Source organism: Poecilia reticulata, chromosome 18, assembly GCF_904066995.2.
Source record: "Poecilia reticulata chromosome 18, P_reticulata-male-v2, whole genome shotgun sequence".
In the NCBI taxonomy this organism is placed as follows: Eukaryota; Metazoa; Chordata; class Actinopteri; order Cyprinodontiformes; family Poeciliidae; genus Poecilia; species Poecilia reticulata.
Genome location: NC_088847.1, coordinates 12,266,662 through 12,284,728, shown reverse-complemented (window position 1 = coordinate 12,284,728; position 18,067 = coordinate 12,266,662). Strand labels below are relative to the sequence as shown.

General features: G+C 39.1%; 1 long non-coding RNA gene across 1 annotated transcript in view; it reads right to left on the bottom strand.

Moving 5' to 3' along the window:
* LOC103480507 (uncharacterized) overlaps positions 1–17,669 on the bottom strand; it is a 31,392-nt gene extending 13,723 nt beyond the window's left edge. The window contains exon 1 of the long non-coding RNA XR_014084626.1: positions 16,364–17,669. This is a non-coding gene — a long non-coding RNA (uncharacterized LOC103480507). The remainder of the gene's footprint in view (positions 1–16,363) is intronic.
* Positions 17,670–18,067: the final 398 nt, after the last annotated feature.

Sequence of the window (18,067 nt, the reverse complement as noted above, 5' to 3'; positions counted from 1 at the left end):
CTAAAAAAAAAAACAGTACAGGTGCTGCTTCAAGGAGCTCATTTTCTCATTATTAAAAGAAAATCAATAGTTGATAGCAAGCAAAAAAGCCATTACTAGGAAATGGCGGAAGGCAGAAGCTCCTAAAAGGGAAGACTGGGTTGACGTAATGCGTAATATTTATATTATGGAAAGGCTGACGTTTTCCATCAGATTAGAATCTGGAAAATTTAAGAATTATTGGAAAAATTGGCAGGGTTTTATTTCACCATGGAGGTCAGACTTTATTGATTAATAGTATGGTTACAAGAGCCCTTATAGAGCTACAGACTGTAAATAGTTTGCTTACAGTTCATTTCCGATGAGAAGAGAGTTAAAATTGTGATGACTTGGAAGAGAGGAGTGAGGAGAAAGAGGGAAAAGACAAACAAATATTGAATGTTCTCTTTGTTTGCTCTGTTTTGTCTTTTGTTTTTTCTCTTTTCTTTTTTGTAAATCAACAAGTGAATGGATAGACTGGATATTATCTAGAATGGCAAAGTTATGACTAAGGCAGGTATAGATTGTATATGCATCTTCTCTTGAATAATATGTATGGAACACTTGGAAAAAGAAAAGTGTAAAGTCTGTATGTACACTTGTATGGAAAAATTGACAATAAAAAAAAAATAAATAAAAAAAAATCAATAATCAACAGGTAAAATTATTCACATTCTAGTTCACTGACACACCAAGTGTAGCAGTCATGTAACAACAAGCATAAGCCAAAAGGTTACTGGGGCCAATTTGCTGACTCAAACTTCATTTTGCTAACTAGAAAGGCAGCCTGAGTGCACAGTCTCTGCCAAGACCAATGCCCTACTCTGCAGTGTGTCTAAAACCAGACCTGCCAGCATCTAATTGGTTTTTCTTTTGCCTCCGCTCCACTTCTGCACCACTTTTCATTAGATTTGGCTGGTACTTTCACACGGGTCTCGAACACACAGACATACAAATGGAAATGGTCAGCCACCTCTCGTGCAAGGCGAGACCTGAATAATTTGTCTCTCAAAGCAGATTTTGTTTGTTAGGCTTTCTTGTAATTTGCTGGGTTTTTTTTTTAATTTTTTATTGCTGCCATAGTACTTTTATTTAAATAGAAAGAACATTTTGAAAATACTGGGACTTCTACATAGTGCATTGGCTCCAGGCAGATTTCCTTACTTTCTGCATTTTGTAACTTTTTAAAATGTTTAAAATCAAATATAGGTCAAACCTAAGTAAATGCAAAAAGTCATTTTAAAACCTATTTTATTATGGAGAGAAATGTATCTAAACTAACCTTGTGGAGTTTTTAGCAAAATGTGGGGTGTTCTTTATGGTCAGCAGCGGTTTTGGCCTTGGACTCTCCTATAGATGCCATATTTGAGTCTAACTAACTGAACTACTGTGGCCGGCAGTCCTTCAGATGTAGGTCTGGGGTTTTTGCGACCTCCTGGATGAGTTGTTGATGCATGTACAGTCATTTCTGAAGTTCGGTCACTGATGACGAGGTGTTCTGCTTTTATGAAATATCAGTCTTATTGCGGTTCCCTGGTGTCCCAAAGTCTTAGAAACGGATTCAAACATTTCCAGACTGATGCATTGGATTTACTGATGTCTGTAATTTTGAATTTCTTTAGATTATGAGACGGAGTGTTGCTTTTTGTCTAGCTCCATTTATGAGATGCCACGATGGTACAGGTGTGGTGTTTATCAGGTTTGGCTTGTAAACTGGAACCGATATGATTTTACAAACTGTTCGTTTCCGATGTAACTGTAGGTACCATTACAGTTAGACACTAAGGTAGGCTAGATGGACAGATAGTTTCTCTAAAATAAAAGAAGCAATATTTTGAAAACTGCAACTTTTACTCACTCTGGCTGTCTTTGATATTATAAAGAACCAAAGACGCAAGAAATAAGCAAGGAGACAAATACTACCTCACGGCGCCAATTTAAATGTAGGATTGAGTTTTTCACATTGTCAAGCACAAAAAAAAAAAAAGTCCCTTTGAGGCTTTAACTGCTCCTCCGAACAACTCGACCTTATGAATAAATCACATCCATAGTTTTATGTATGGAAATAAGTGCACACAGGGTGGCTATGGCTCACTGCCAAGTGAAATAGGCTGTACAGTCCTTAAGCATGATCGATGTGTAGCACTAGCTTGGCATAATGTCCGGTCCCCGAAGTAGGCCGGACCCCTATGCATCGAACAAGCTTATACATCATGCTACTGCAGGCATCTGCAGGCGCTGCACTCCCTTCCCTGCTGCAGAGAAACCGGTTCCCACATCCACAAACTTGATGGATTAAGAGAAACAGGTTATTTATGGACCAAGCAAAGTGTCAGGAGCTTGTTTGCGCCTTGCCCACACATCTGTTAGCTGGAGGGGAAAAAAAAAAAAAAGGCTGGACACTGAGCACCTCTGAATCCAACATTACTCAAAAAAAAAGAAAAAAAAGGGGCTGGCACGAAATGAATCCAAATCAAACAGCAAACCAGAGTTATGTAAAGTGAGTTGATGTGGAGCAGCAGGTTCTCTGTTCCGATTTCTTTTTTTTTTAAACTTAAGATCTTTGTCTTCAGAGAGAATGTGTAGGTTGGATGAGAGCCGTTATTAGTGAACTTGTTTCAGCACTGAGAGTTAAAGGGGAAACAAATATGTGTGTTCTCTCTTATTTCAAAAAACGTTAATATTGTGAACTATGCACCGATCGATGTACTCTTCCTTTAAAGGTAAAACAATCAATCTTTTGTTTTCCGACTCCAGCTAGTTTTGCACACGGAGGCGAGAAAAGAGCAACCCTAAATACATCCTAACACCATAGGTGTTTATGGATTTGGCAATGTTTGTTGAGAAAATGAGAACTTTTTTCTTTTTATCTTCTCTTTGTTTTTGATCTGCAGTTTTACTTTAAGCATGCTAAACTGACAGACCGATGTTTACTGTGGGAACCGGTTAGCCATCTGTCGAGCTAAAAGCCACAGACCGCACAAGCATCGGCACAATATCTCTTTGAGAAATTTAATTACTACTTCTTTATTTTTTGCTGTCTGTCTGTCAGTGCTTTTGAAGTGTGAAACGTTTCACAAGGAAAAAAAAAAACAGTAGCAGTTTCAGCAATTTAAAGCTACAACGGAGCATCTGGTAGAAAGAATATGAGGAGAAAACATGCAGAAGTATGAAAACTTTCTTAGGTACTTTCATAGAACTCCCTCCCTTTGTCCCTTTTATTGGTGGTATAGCTTCAACAAGGTGATGTGTGCTGCACATTTTGTCTGCAGCACACTCCTGATGCGAGCCTCCCATTCATTAATAAAGTTTGGTCTATTTCAGGGGTGGGCACCTCCAGGCCTTGAGGGCCAGTGGTACTGCAACTTTTAGATGTGTCTCTACTTCAACACACCTGAGTCGGTTAATGAGGTCATTTGCAGGACTCTACAGAACTGCGCCTAACCTAGGAGGTGATTCGGCTATTTGACTGAAGTGTGTTGAGCCAGGGAGACATCTAAGACTTGCAGGACGCCGGCCTTTGGGGACCAGGATTGAACACCCCCTGGTCTATTTGATTGAGATCTGGTGGCTGTGGAGGCCGTGGAGTGCAGTGAACTCAACTGCAAATTCAAGAAATCAGTTTGAGATTATTTAATCTACATGAAATGGTGCATTATCCTTCTGAAAGAAGAAGAAGAAGATGGACAAACTGTGGTCCTAAATGGTGGGGCATGATCAGGATCATGTGAGGTTTGGTTGGTACGAAAGTGTGCCAGGAATCCATCCTCCAGACCAGTGCAGAGTTTACCAGCATGCTTCTCTGTTTACGAATCGCAGCTGAAATCGAAATTCATGAAACCAGACAATCTGTTACAACTAACTGTTGTTTCCCAGTTTGAATAACTTGTAAGAATTGCAGCCTAAGTCTCAAGTTCCAAGCTGACAACATCTGCATGTACTGTACACCAGATATATTTGTACTTGAAAATCCCAGTAGAAAGTCACATGTGTGTGTAAAAGGGCTGAGATCAACCCTTGACATGCCAGAACCTCTGTAATCTTGCAAAAAAAAAAAAAATGTTTATGGGTGTTTGGTAGAAATAGTAGAGACAGAGGAGAGACACATGTGAGCCCTACTGTATAAACTTGCATTGTTATGTTTTACACCTGCTAATACTGCTTTGTAAAATAAGTCAATATTTAGGACTTATATCCCTGGTTTGCCAAAGATGAGCCCTCGTCAGTAAGTTGAAAGCTTTTTCTATGACCAATAACAATTTTGAGGATTAGCAGAATAAGATGCAGATATTCACAATTTTTATGGCCTGAACTCCACTGAGCCCTCTTTGTCAGTGAAAGTCTACCCACTTCCTTTTGGGCTTTGTCAGCTGGAATTCTAAAGTGCTGCACTTCACTGTACCTTTATTTGAGTTGGCAATGAACATGACACACACACACACACACATTCCATTTTTTCGTTCATCCTCTGCGCTGCAATGATATCGTCAAATTAATAACGGTTACTCCCCAAACACTTCAGATGTTTCGCATGTGCTTAGAAAAACTGCATCGATCAAATTAAAGTAGCCTGCTGCTATGCAGGGAATGCTCACATTGCATGTGCGAAGGAAGTTAGTCAATGTAACAGGGAAAAAAAAGGCAAATAATGAATTTCACTTTTAGCAATGTATAAATTGCATTTAAAAGTGGTGCAAATCTTCAAAACGGTAAGCAGATATTTATACATAAAACAATTTTTAGACAAATTTCAGCTGATTAATTCAGCATTAGAGGCCTGAATAACAACACTTGTACTTTGCCTCAGTTGTTTTAGCTACATCTTTAAGTTATATGAGCGTTGTGATTGTAAATTCACTGGATGCAATCCTCGGTCACAGATCCCGGATCATTTCTGTCGCATTTAGAGCACAATCACTTTTGGTCCTTTGATTAGATGGGGTGAGGTCGCCTCGGTAAACATCCTAAACACCTTTTAATGATGTTCTTAACGTTGATTGTTTCTGTCAAATTATCCAAGGCTCCAAATCCCATAAACCCATGAACACTAAACTGTCAAACTAATGCGGAGGTAGACTGAACCGGTAATATTTTTGGATGCGCTTGAGTTCTTTTCCTAAAAATTGCTCTGCAAAAATGATTAGAAATTACGCAGCATCACAAATTTCAGCGGCGTTTGGATCAAAGCGAGAAGGAAAATCTTCAGTTCAGTTTAAGCCTCCTTTGTTTCCTAATAATTTCCAGAACAAAGTAGGTGGGTTGGATACTTTAATCTCATAAGCTGCTTAATTCAGATGCTGTGACTTCATTACATTCGGTGTTGTTTGTGAACTATTTCTGTGATTACTGGAAGCTGCTGGAGTTGACTGGAGGGTCGGGTGCAGAAGAAAAACTTGTGAAAAAGCCTTTTGTTTCTTTGACAATGCAGGGTGTGTGGGAGCACTGTTCTCCAGAGACCCAAGGTATATTAAAAGTTTGACCAGGGCAGTAATAAAAAAAAAAAAATAAAAAAAAACCCTTTGGCTCCCGATGTGCAATTAAGCAGCAGTTGAAACTATTGATTTGATCTTTTGTTTTGTCTATCCACCCACCTGTTACATTACTCATGGGAGAACCATCACCAGCCACAAACAAAGAGGCTCGAAAAGAACCTCTGTGGATTAAAAAAAGGAAAAAAAAAAAAAAAGCATGTACATAGTTTTATACTTTTGCTTTTAGCTTCGGTCAAGTTCTTCTGTACTCTCCTTTTCTTCCTCAAGCCAATTTTTTTTAATGCTCTGGCGCAATATCCAATCATTAGAAAATGTATGTCTATCAGTACAGTCATACGATAAACTGCATACACTTTTACTGATTGGGAGTTGAAAGAAAAAATAGATGCCAGGTGCCATTAATGAAGTGCACTTTATTAATTAGTGATCAATTTGACCGTTTGCTGGTCTGAATTTTAGAGATGCTATTGTGGCTGTCGCTCAATTTGAGAAGATTAAAAGGCCCTCTTCCAGACAATCTCATTTGCGATACCAAAAGATTAATCGCAAGGGAGAAACATTTAGGACAGTTCTCAGAAGTGGACGTTTCAGCAATGTAACGGTTTTTGGCAGTACGACTAGAAAAGCACTTGGTAGGTATTTGTTTGGGACCATTACCAAGTAAATCCCTCCTCTCTCTAAAGAGCGTATGGGAGCACAAGCGAGTTGTCTGAACGACACTTCTTTTGGAGCCATGTCTTTCAGGGACATGATGTCATGCGGGCAAAACCAAATATGACCCATCAGCTCAATCACCATGTACCCGATTATTGGGATGATTTGGGTTTGTTTCAGAACCAAAGGGATTTGGACGTGGACTTTTCTGAAATGAGAGACGGTGGCAACGAGGCAACTACTCCAACTCCGAGTCCAAGTTTGAGTCTTGGTCAAACCTTGATATATAGAAAAGATTTGCTCATTATTCTTGGCTAAAACTTTAAAAGGACAAAACAGTAATGTCCCCTCAAAGTTGACGTTTATAATGTGCTATATTTGTATAGAACGTAGCAACATAGCACATGAAAATTATATTTGTACGCACCACAGATCTGTGTAGATACATAGCATGAAAAAACAAAAACAAAAAAAAAACAATTGGTGTAGTGTGGAGAAAAAGAATACAGGCACAAAATAGGTATATTCAAAACACACACACACACACACACACACACACAAAATAGGACAGTGATTAATAAAACAGCAGAAAAAAAACATTAAAACAGCAGAAAATTCAACATTAAACCCCTGATCTTGCAGATGATTTTTGCATGTGACAGAAGCAGGTGCTCCGGCTGATAAAACAGAAGCAGAGCTGTGATGCTGCTCTTTGTTGTTTCCGTTTGAAGCCTAATGTTCAGAAGTGCTGAATAAGAGCTTCACAGCCCTGTGTTTACAAGGCGCATAATAATCCTAACTTTCACCCACCGAGATGTAAATGTTTTGTTTCTCAAAGCCCACCAGCCTTTTTTTTTTATCTGCCAGGAATTACATCAGATAAAAGAGATTGCTACCCAGGCAACACTGTACTCCTGTATAAAAATAAATAAATAAATAAATATGAAAGTGTCTGCAAAAAGCATCCAAACAATCATAAGGCAGTCTCCGAGCAGCTGTGCCTGATGAGGACAGATGTCTGCGTTGGGTTGTAAAAAAAAGGCTTCTTTAGTGTTTACAGCGTGAGCCCGCTGCCTGCCTTCCTCGCTCTTCTCCCCAGCCATGCATTTTTTGATTAACTCTGAATGCGGACTGAGCCCTGCCAGGACGGTTGTGACAACCCTGGCGGAGACCTCATGAAGAAGCCACGCTGACAGTACTCTTCCAATCACTCCACTTTAATTTGTCGTGTGGCAAAGGTCATCGCTTCAACAAATACGCCTCGCGCTACGGAGGCTTGCCTCTGGCTAGATCTCCCACACACACACGCACACACACACACACACACACACACACACACACACACACACACACACACACACACACACACACACACACACACACACACACACACACACACACACACACACACACACAGGCCCCACTGAGCTACCAAGGCTACTAAAACATGATATAAGGAGATTCCAAGATGCATAATTGAACAGTTTGCACCCAGCTTGATAGCTGGAAATCTGCTTCATTAATCAACTCCCACAGAGTTATGAAGGCATGAGGAGGAGAGGGTTTTTTTTTTGCTGGCACAGAGCAAAATAATGGGATGGGGCTGGATAAGCTTAAGCCCTCTGAAAAGGTTAAAAGTATGTTGTGCATGTTTTATGTTCACATACAGCTCGGCGAGAAATACCATGCACACGATTACACTTCCTGAATCTTGGTTTACATCTCATCACTCGCGACATCTTCATTCGTTTCATTAGTAAACTTTGATTTCTGAGCTAGATTCTCTAAATATGTGGTGCCTTGCTAAGGTACCCCAGAAATATTGGTCTAACCGGATCACAGCTCTCACTCTTCCACATCTTTCTGTGCGCTCCTCACGTAGGTTTCGAGAAATAGTAAATTGAAGTTCTCATAGGTTTCTTTCTCCTTCCTGCCTACAGACCAGTTTGAGATGTTCAAAGTTTGGAATGTTATTAGAAACTTCTCCACGTTTCTCCTTCACCCCGTCTGCTTTGTGAAGGCGTTTCTTCACTAATGTCCTCTAACAAGATGCCTTCTAACCGCATACTTCACTGAACAGATGGATTTATACTGAGGTTAAATTACACCACAGGTGGACTAATTAGATGACTTCTAAAAGGCACCTGGTTGCACTGGAATTATGTAAGGGTTTTTTTTTCTTCTTTTTTTTCTCCAGATTAAAAGAAACTGAATGCAAATGCGGAGCATTTCAAAACATTTTGAATGTCAGGCATCACTTCCCTTACACTTCATGCAGTACTTTGTGTTGGTCCATCTCAGTGATGTCCAAATGTTTGACACGTCAATCTTTTTTTTTTTTTTTCCCGTTCAATTATTTTCCAATTTCCACTCTAAGCAACAAGAACAGAATGAGGGTCACTCGGTCTTCAAAAGAAACGTGATCCATTTGTTTTATGCTGCTATTTAATATTACATTAAAATGAAAGTAAAAAATAATGAATGAAAACGCAAACCCTAAGGCGTACGTATGGCATATTTCCTATTTTTAAGATCATTATTTGTCTACATCAACAAACATATTACAATGTTTGTTCTTTTCTTCTCAGGGCCAGTTTTATGTATTTCAATGCCACATTTAGTTCTCATTAAAATGGCATAAGTAATCTGACTTCGCAATTTAACACCTTGAAATTGAGGCTATATCTCTTTAAGAAGCTCCTGCTCTTTCTGACACTGATTTCAGCACGCAATCGCAACAATGTTTTTGATGAGGGATTAACATTATAACATAATTTAAAACTGTCCATCTGCATCAATCACTTGCGCTGTATGGCCACATTTGTACCACTGGTTTAACTGTACAAATTAAAGAGACAAAATGAGTCTGAATGGACTCTGGGACCCATTTTATACACTTCTAGTCTGTGGTAGAAATGACCAATTACTAAACTAATGCATCGACTAGAATCGGACAATTGTGGGAAAGTTAAAGAGGTATGAATACTCATGTAAGACGTTAAAATGCTTGTTTTTACTCTGGAATGACTGATCCTGTCTAATTAAAAAGTTTCTGGTATTCTACATATCTCCTTAAATTAACCATGTTGAAGTATGTATGCAAAAAAATAAAAACAAATATCCTATCGTCTCCAATGAAGCCAATTAAGATAGGTCATCTGCTACATATCTCCATATCTGCCAGGAGTGGACTTTTAAAGGAAAGAAAGTTTGGATCCACTTCTGCTCCATAAGGGTTTCCGATACCACTGCGATGACATTTGGATATATATATATTTTTTCCCCCCCTTAGTTCTTGGCACTTATATGAAGTCAGCAAATTGTTTGACCTGGCTGCCGAAGCCTGAGCATATATTTCAGCTGGCTGCTTGTAGCCACGGACAGGCATCGTGAAAAATGAAAGTTCCCGTTGCCAAGTGGTAATAGATGTCAGCAAAGAAACAAACAAGCAGGAACAGATTTTTGAGCAAGAGTTGAGATGCCACGTGAAGAATATCAAACAACGGGTAACGCCGGCCGAGGCTGGACATGACGCTCTTACAAAGGAAGAGAAGTGCTAAAGAAATTCTGGATCGTTATATTCAGTCAAGGCTGAAGGGAGATTTTAGCTGTACGTTTCAGCAAACTTAGGTAAGCAAAAGCCACCGTGCTAAGCGAAAGGCAGACGCAAAAACACCCAACAGCAGAGCCTGCTGCGTGTGCGCAAGCTAGCAAGTATAGCCACCGATAATGGGGGCAGTAAATAAGATTACCTGAATCAGTTGTTTCTACGCCGTCAGCACATGCAGAAAAGCAGCAATTTGAGCAGTGTGAACAGGAGCATCAAGGCTTCTGATTGGTTGCTTCTGACCAGGAGAGGTTCATTTTTTATTATTATTATTATTTTGCAGATGACAGTAGGACCACAGGAACAAGACAGAGGAGCTCAGATTTTTTTTCTCCACAATGTATATACAGTCTCGACATTCTGACATTTTTAGCAAATATGTAAAAAAACAGATTTTTTTACAAAAGCTTCATCTCAGATGCGTCTCAACTGTCTCGTTTCCTGTCGGCAACAAACTTCTCGGTTGATTTAGATTTATTTTCAAATATAAACCCGTCGAGGATATGATTCATCTCGGGGTGGATTCCACTTCTGTTAAGGCTCAAGGATTTGTTTGCACATGATGAGACATCATCAGCCTCTTGTACAGGTGTCATATTTTAAAGTGATATATATTTATGCGCCTGAATCCATCCATTTAGTGGCTGCAGTAGCAAGTATTGTTCCCTTCATGACGATGCCGTTAATGGGACCGGGCTTCGGCTGCTTCATTCCTGTGGAAGCCTGCGAGGACTGCAGAGCAATCTCCCTGCTGAAATTAGGAGGAGCAATTAATAGGTAGACTTGGCACATTTTTAGAGTGTGTGTATTTTCTTTGAATAAACGAAGCTCGCTAATTGCCTTTCGCTATAAAAAGATTGTGCGGTGAAATGCGAGTTATTCAGAGCTCGGGATGTTCTTTTACAACCAAACTCTGCTTGAAACCTCACCACTTCCTTGACTCTGCTTGATTTTACTTAGAGGTACCAGAGTAGAGGGGGGTGGGGGTGGATATGAATGATTTTCACTTTTGAGACGTGTAACTTGTTTCTAAATTTGAAAAATGATTCATTTTTCCAATGTGCAGGCATGTTTTGCTTCGATCAGAATCAAATACATTGAAGTATGTAGTTATAATGTGACCAAATCCCAGATGATTCAAAATTCAAATTAGAATGTAAAATAAAGATTCATTTATGTCTAACTCACTTAATATATTAAGTACGTTACATAGACCATTTACACACAGACCAATTTTTCCCCAAGTTTTCAACTTGCCGTCTTATGCTTCATATTTGAATATTCTTTAGTTTTTCTGCAACTCACAGGGGGAACCAACAAAAATTCAGGCGTCTTCAAAATGCTTTCCGCCGCATCCATGGCGCAAAAGTTAAGACGTTTAAGTCTGCGATCCAGTTTGGTGGCTACATGCAGCTCTAATAGCACATACCGCCCTCTTCTTTACATAAAAGCCGTTTTCCTGGGGGAACTTTTATCTTTCACCCTCCAGTTGAGATTTATAATTTGGATCAGAGAACAGGAGATGTTGAGAACTGAGGAGAGAAACAGAGAAAGGAGTGTGGGTGTTTAAAGACAGATAATCCATTTCAAGGCTTCCCCACAGGGAGGTTGTGAAGTGTTGTGCAGCTTATTTGTTTTTGAGAAAGAAGTTGCTTTGCATCTCATGTGGTTTCCTGCAACAGGCTTGGAGTGAAAATGACACCGACAGCCTCAGATTTTGATTTGCGAGAGGACTGAGGGTATTAATTCTGCCGGAGAAGTGGAGGAGTTACCGGGCGGATGTTCCGTCGTTATTAGGAACAGCTCTTTGGTGAAAATGGCCACGCTTCTTACACTAATACCTGTGCCACAAAATACATGTCTGATGACTTGAGAGCAATGTTGAAAAGTTGATTCGACAGGCAAGCTTGAAATTATGTTATGCCAATAACATTATTTCAAATCGATTTTGAAACATTGATTATTTGAAATTTGTTGTTTTTCCTCTGGGTGTCCATCTTACTAAAGTATTATAGTGTATAACTTTATTCATTTTAGATATTCGTTTCTAGCTCTCCTGGTTCTGTTAGAATTTGCCTCAAGTTTATTTTTTTTGTCACGGCTGTCGTGTTTCCTGGTCCTTCTATGGAAATGGCTCCCTCAGTATGAATTTGCCTCAGTTTTCTTTAAGGCCCATCACATTAGATTACAAAGAGTGTGTTTGCAGGTCATATTTTCTCAGATGGTCAGTTTTGTCATGGATTTTCGCTGGGTACTTCAGGTATTGGAAGTGACGCCCAACCAATGCTCTGCCTAATCTTCTGTAGAAATTTCTCGTGTAAATCATCTTTACTACATTTCAACTACCAAGTAATCTGGATATAAACACCAAATGTGTTGTCTGCTGCAGGCCAGATATTCACTACGTAAAACGTTCGACCCTTTACGACCAAAGGAAGCACTCAGGCTCTTATCAGCACATCTAATTTTGGGTTCTACGACGGTTGCTGTGGCGAAGTTTCTCTTTAAAATTCTTTCCTCCCTTAAAAAAAATACATCTTTTAATCTGTTCTATAGCCGTTTTCAATTATCTAGAACATTTAAGCAAACCTATAAAAATAAGATGCGAAGAAATTAAGATACAGAAATGTAAAAGTGGAAAAGATCAATCAGACGAGCTCTGCCTTCACTCACTGAAATCACCCTGAAGAGCATATTGTAGATACCTAACCTCAGTTAAGTCGGCCGGTTTTTAAAATCAAACATTTATCTACTAAATTAAACAGGAGTATGATTTTCGGCTGAACGATTCTATATGGTGTCGGTTTCTTTTTCTGCTGTAGCTAATAAACAGGTTCAGTTTATTCAGTGAAGTTTCTGTGAAGTTCTGTGTTGTTGTTGGCCGAGTCTTCCTTACAGCGGATGGCTCTGCTGCACACAATGGACTCGCACAGAATAACCAAGAAAAAAAAAAAAGGTTGGAATTCATTCACACTGACTGGCAAATACACACATTGCATGTAATTTATCCTCATGTGCATACTTAATAATGTACAGCCTTTCCAAATGAGCAGAACAGTCGGTGCTGGACCTCAAAAATTTGTATTCATGGCTGGCTGAATTTCTACTGGCTCCCCGCATACATGAATGTGATAAAATGATTTAATCATATTGCTCATCTCCATGTTCCAAAAGGCGTTTTTTGCCAAATGAATCAAATTCTGCTTTATCTGTCACTCACAGCCTCTCCTTTTATACGACTGTGTATTTGTCCAGGGAAGAAATGCTATTTGTTCATTTAGCTTCAAATTCAGGAGAGAAATTGTTCATGCTACAAATACCAAACTGGAATTAAAAAAGCTTGGTTAAGCGTACAGTGCCAGCCACACTTATTGGTGGAGATATGTGAAACACCCCTAAAATAAATCCATCTGTTTTGGTAGAAGCATAATCTCACTGTGGAAATCTTCAGAAAAACCCAAGTTTTAATTTTACTGCATTCATTCAACGTGGGAAAAGAAAGAAGAAGAAGAAAAAAAAGGACGAAATCTCCAGTATTCCCACTGATAGGTTAGGTTAAGGTTTGATGACAAATTTTCAAAGCTTTTATGCCAAAACGCATTTAAAAAAAAAAAAAAACATCTAGAAATAATTTAAAAAAAAGATTCTTAATGAAAACCGCAAATTGAAAAAGGCAGCATGATTCTTAGCTAAAGTTCTTCCAGTTTTTTTTTCTTTTTTCCCACATGCCTTTTAACATTATTATTCAACAAAATTTCAAGGAACTTTCTCAACTCTGAGCACAAAGCAAGCATAATCTATAATCTCTTGTTAATAATTGCTTGTTGCGTGAAAAGGTGACCGTCAACGGGATCCCAAATTACACGAGCGTTCTTTGTTTGTTTTTGCCGTCTGGGAATTTTGTTTTTGTGCAGCGGCGGTCGGGGCGGGCGGCGCCCATGAATGGCTGCAAACGAGTCGAGAGTGGAATGATTGCAGAGCTGTCACTTGGTTTCGATTTGTAAATTGTCTCCCCGCACCTGTCATTTCAGGTTCAGTCAGATTGTTAAAAAAAAAACCCAATCAGCTGTTTTGACTAAACAGTAATTTGTCAGCAATAAGGACACGGCACTTTTGTTTGACACCACGAGCCGTTCTAATTGTTCGGCTTGACCGAAACCGGCAATTTTGCAGAACAAACACTTGCAAAGCGCGCTTTTCGGCGGGGGGACGTGAGCATTTCGCAATGGTGCATTCTGCTTTTTGTTTTGTTTGAATTATGAGAAAAAATATGGTGTTTAAATAAACGAAAAAATAAAAGAAAATGCTGGACGTATATATATATTAAAAAAAAAAAATTATAAATGACCCTTAAATATTACAACTGTACCAGCCTTGCTGCGAAGCTTTACCCCAACTTAAAAGGAAAACTGACAACATCTCCTCGGCGTGTCACATTTACATGATGGATTTGGAGACGGTTGCAAGGACAAGTGCAGTGAAAATGAAAGGGACACGCATACAGCCTCATTCCAGCGGAGTTGTCATAATCCACCACCAGAGGTTTTCGTTCTCATAAGTCTCCCCGAGATAAAGTTATTACTTTCGGCAACAACAAACCAACGCGGGGGCCCTCAGGCAGTTAAAGGCTGTTTGTCTCATCTGTGATTTGTCTAAATTCCTTTTATTTGTTTCGTCTAAATGTGGCCCTGACCGTGAGGAGATGATGACGCGAGCTGTGCAGACAGATTTATCTGAAAGGCTGAAGAAGGGAGAGGGAGAAGTACCACCGGGGTGATCTTGGGAGTACTTGCAATCACACAGCCGACCAAGGTAAAATTGTTTCACAAGATAATAAGCAATAGACTGGGGGAGGATTAGGAAATCTTTCACCACCGAACCACATTTCCCAATTAGGAATCTAACAGCAGTTTTCCGTAAGGCCTCCATATTCAACTTTATGGTCTCGTTTCCAGTCTGATCTACCAGTCGTCTGGTTTTACATGCCATTACCGCACGGCTGAAATCTCACTTCCGAAGCTGAAATTTTAGCTCTCTTATACAGCACATATTCAAAACAGGAATTGTAGATATCAACAATGGCAATAGCTTGTGGCAAAATAGAGAGACTCAATCTTAAATTAAAGGTCTGATTGCTTGATATGCTCCAAACATGGAACAATGCTCTCTGAGTTTTTAAAATGTAAAATAGGTGGTTTATGTTTAGTAGGTGTCGTTTTTGGGGTTAGAAACCAAGCTCTGCTGTCGTTCAATGGAAAGCTCATTGCAACATTCCTGGATTTCACAACTGCCGCGGTCCAGGCTCGAGCAGACTTTACAGAAGTCTGGAAACTTCTCTGCAACCAGGAAGGTATCAGTTTCTCAGGCGATTTTGAATCACGCGGAGAAGGAGGAATTTCTGGATGCTTTAAAAGCAATGGACAACATGAAAAAAAACAAAAAAAAACTCAACACTTAAAGATGCTGCACTTGATGTTGGACATAGCAAATATATTAGAATTTTTAAAAATGTAAATGTTTTCTGTTAAAACAGCAACTAAAGCATCCACGACCTCATCAGAGAGAACAGCTATATTCTTAAGACGTCTTTATATAAACCGGACCGTCAGACAGATTTTTGTTCGGAATGAAAGCAGATGGAAGGGACACGTTAAAGAGGAAAGCAGTTTCTTGATCATTTTCAAAGGAGCCACACACTGAAACAATTTAAAAACGAGACGAACCTGCTTCTCAGGTTTTCCCTGATAAAGTTCTGATCCTGCTTCAAACAGAAACGTGATTGAAAACTTTTTTTTTTCCATCCGTTCACTTCCCAGGAGAGACTGTGAGAACGCCAGGTCCGCAGGCCCCGCAGGCCCCGCAGGCTCACACGACCTGGTAGCTAATGAAAATGAAACATCGGTTCTAGGGGGGCACCTTACAGGCCCATGGCTCAGCCTGCTGTTTTGGCTCGCACTGAACACTGCACACCCTTTTGATAGATTGGCAGGACGGGGCTAGAGCTAACTTTAGCCCTTAATGGCTTGAGATATGCTTGCACTACAGTTTTTTGTTTTTTTTTTTCTTGGTGAGGCCAAATGATATCCCCCTCGTGATGATTTATTAAGCCCATTTCGAGGATTCTCGTCAGGGATAAATTGGCTCCTGCCTCTTGTAATGCCCTTGATGGATAATCGGCTCATTTTTCTTGATTATTCTATCTATATGGCTGTTGCCTAAAATCAAAATGAATATCACAAACATAATGCCCTGGCCATTCCTGCCTCATACATCTTAGCTCATGTGATAAAGTTAATAATGGTTAGTGATAACGACGTTTCGCATTTTAAATTAAGTGGCAGCTTACAGAGGCTGTGGGACTATTTGGCTTTTAACTGCAGCGGATTTCACAGAAATGTGACGAGAGCTCAGATTTGAGTGCAGTCGGCTTTGGTACTGGAATCTGTTGCTTAAATGAAGAGGACATGCGGTTCCATCTCTGAGTTCATTTAGTTAAGGGGTATTGGAGAAGGAATGCAAAACTTGCAGGACAGTATCCTGCAATATACAGTATCTTGCAATCAAAGAATGAAATCTGATTTTTGCAAGTTACCTGAAGCTCACCTACACTGGAGAGCGCTGTAGAAATCAGTTTTCCGAGTCATAACTGGATTTTGACTGCCTCTGGATTTTCTTCACTCGTAAGATTTTGCATTCTGGCCAAAAAGTTGCGTTTTGGTCTCATCTCAACAGAGCGCCTTCTTCTACATGTTTGTTGGGTCCCATGGCAACGGCAAGCTTTAAACGTGACTTCTTATCCCTTTTCTATAAAAGCCTTTAGTTTTCGTTTAAAACGTAGTCCTTGGTTTGAACTCGCTCAAAATGAATTTCAGTGAGTGAAAGTGACAGTGTTAATGTGCTAGAAAAAGACTCATAGTATAAATAGCTCAACTTTAAATAATACACCACCATTTTTATATGCAACAACATTTTGACTGTTCTATTGATTTTTTTATTATTTTTTTTCTATCAGCTGCTGGAATGTTTTGTGAACTTGAATTGTATCCATCTGGCAAACTGAATTGACTGGAGAGAGATGAGAAGGACACACACCTCTGAATATCTTCTATTCAAACTGTAAATCAAGGCCAAAAACAAGACAAGCAACGCAATTCAATGATCTGTCTCTGTGCACATCAGTACTAAATATATGGGAAGGAATAAATAAGGACACGGGTATGAATTACTTTTAAAACTGAGTGCTCTCGGGACACTCAGGAAAACCTTTAGACCAACAGGAATCTTAATAGATTATGCCTAATAAATAAAAACCAGTGCTTGAAGAAATATGTAGCAATAGAACCAAGCAGTTACCCAAATGGTTGTCCAACTTTTCAATGCAAGGTCCACTTTAGATAAACAAAATCTGGAGGCCACCTTAGATTTACAATACTTAAAAAAAGTTTCAAGTTTCCTTTCAGTTAAAGAAAAAAAAAAACCAATCCGTTTATTACTCAAGTGTTGGTTTCATTATTCCTCTTTTGTCAGAAAGTTCTTCTGTTTTTGGGTCATGTTGTCCTTGGGTTGTTCTTGAACAAATCAAGTAGAAAACGCAGAAAGCTAGGTAGTGTATAAAACTAATTGAGACTAAAAAAAAAAAAATTATAATAAACTTAGTCACACAATAGTGAAGAATCACATACACAAACACACACACCCTCAAGCATGCTCCATACAACAAAATTAGCTAGCAAGAGATGATTTTTCACTCAAACTTTGAGATCTCAGAAATTTTCTAGGAAACAAATTGGACATTTATCTTTCAAAAGTCAAAAATGTACAACTTAACAGATCAGAAATTCTGTTTGTCTAGAAAATGATCCTCAAATTTTCATTTTTTTTTAGCAAAGATTTACCCTGTGCTTTTATTTTCTACCTGCAATGTCCCCAATACGCTGTTGTAGTACAGCAGGGCGGTTTTCAATCTTTTTTTTTTTTTAATTGTAATATATTTGCCATTAAAGATTAGATTAGAGAAGAAGCATGTCAGTCGACATTAAACACCGTCACTGCAACTTAAATTGGTACATGGAGAAATGAGCAAAAAATAAATGACATATATAGAATAGGCATATAATTGGAAAAGAACAATGTTCATAAAAACAATACTTAATGTGCTGAGAGACTATGACTGGGCAAAAAAGCTGAGCGGTTTAAAGCCAACTCACAATGAACATCTACAATACTGCTTCCTTTCGTTCATCTCTCCAATATGGGTTACCTAATTACCATAACATACACAGCACAAAAGGAAGAC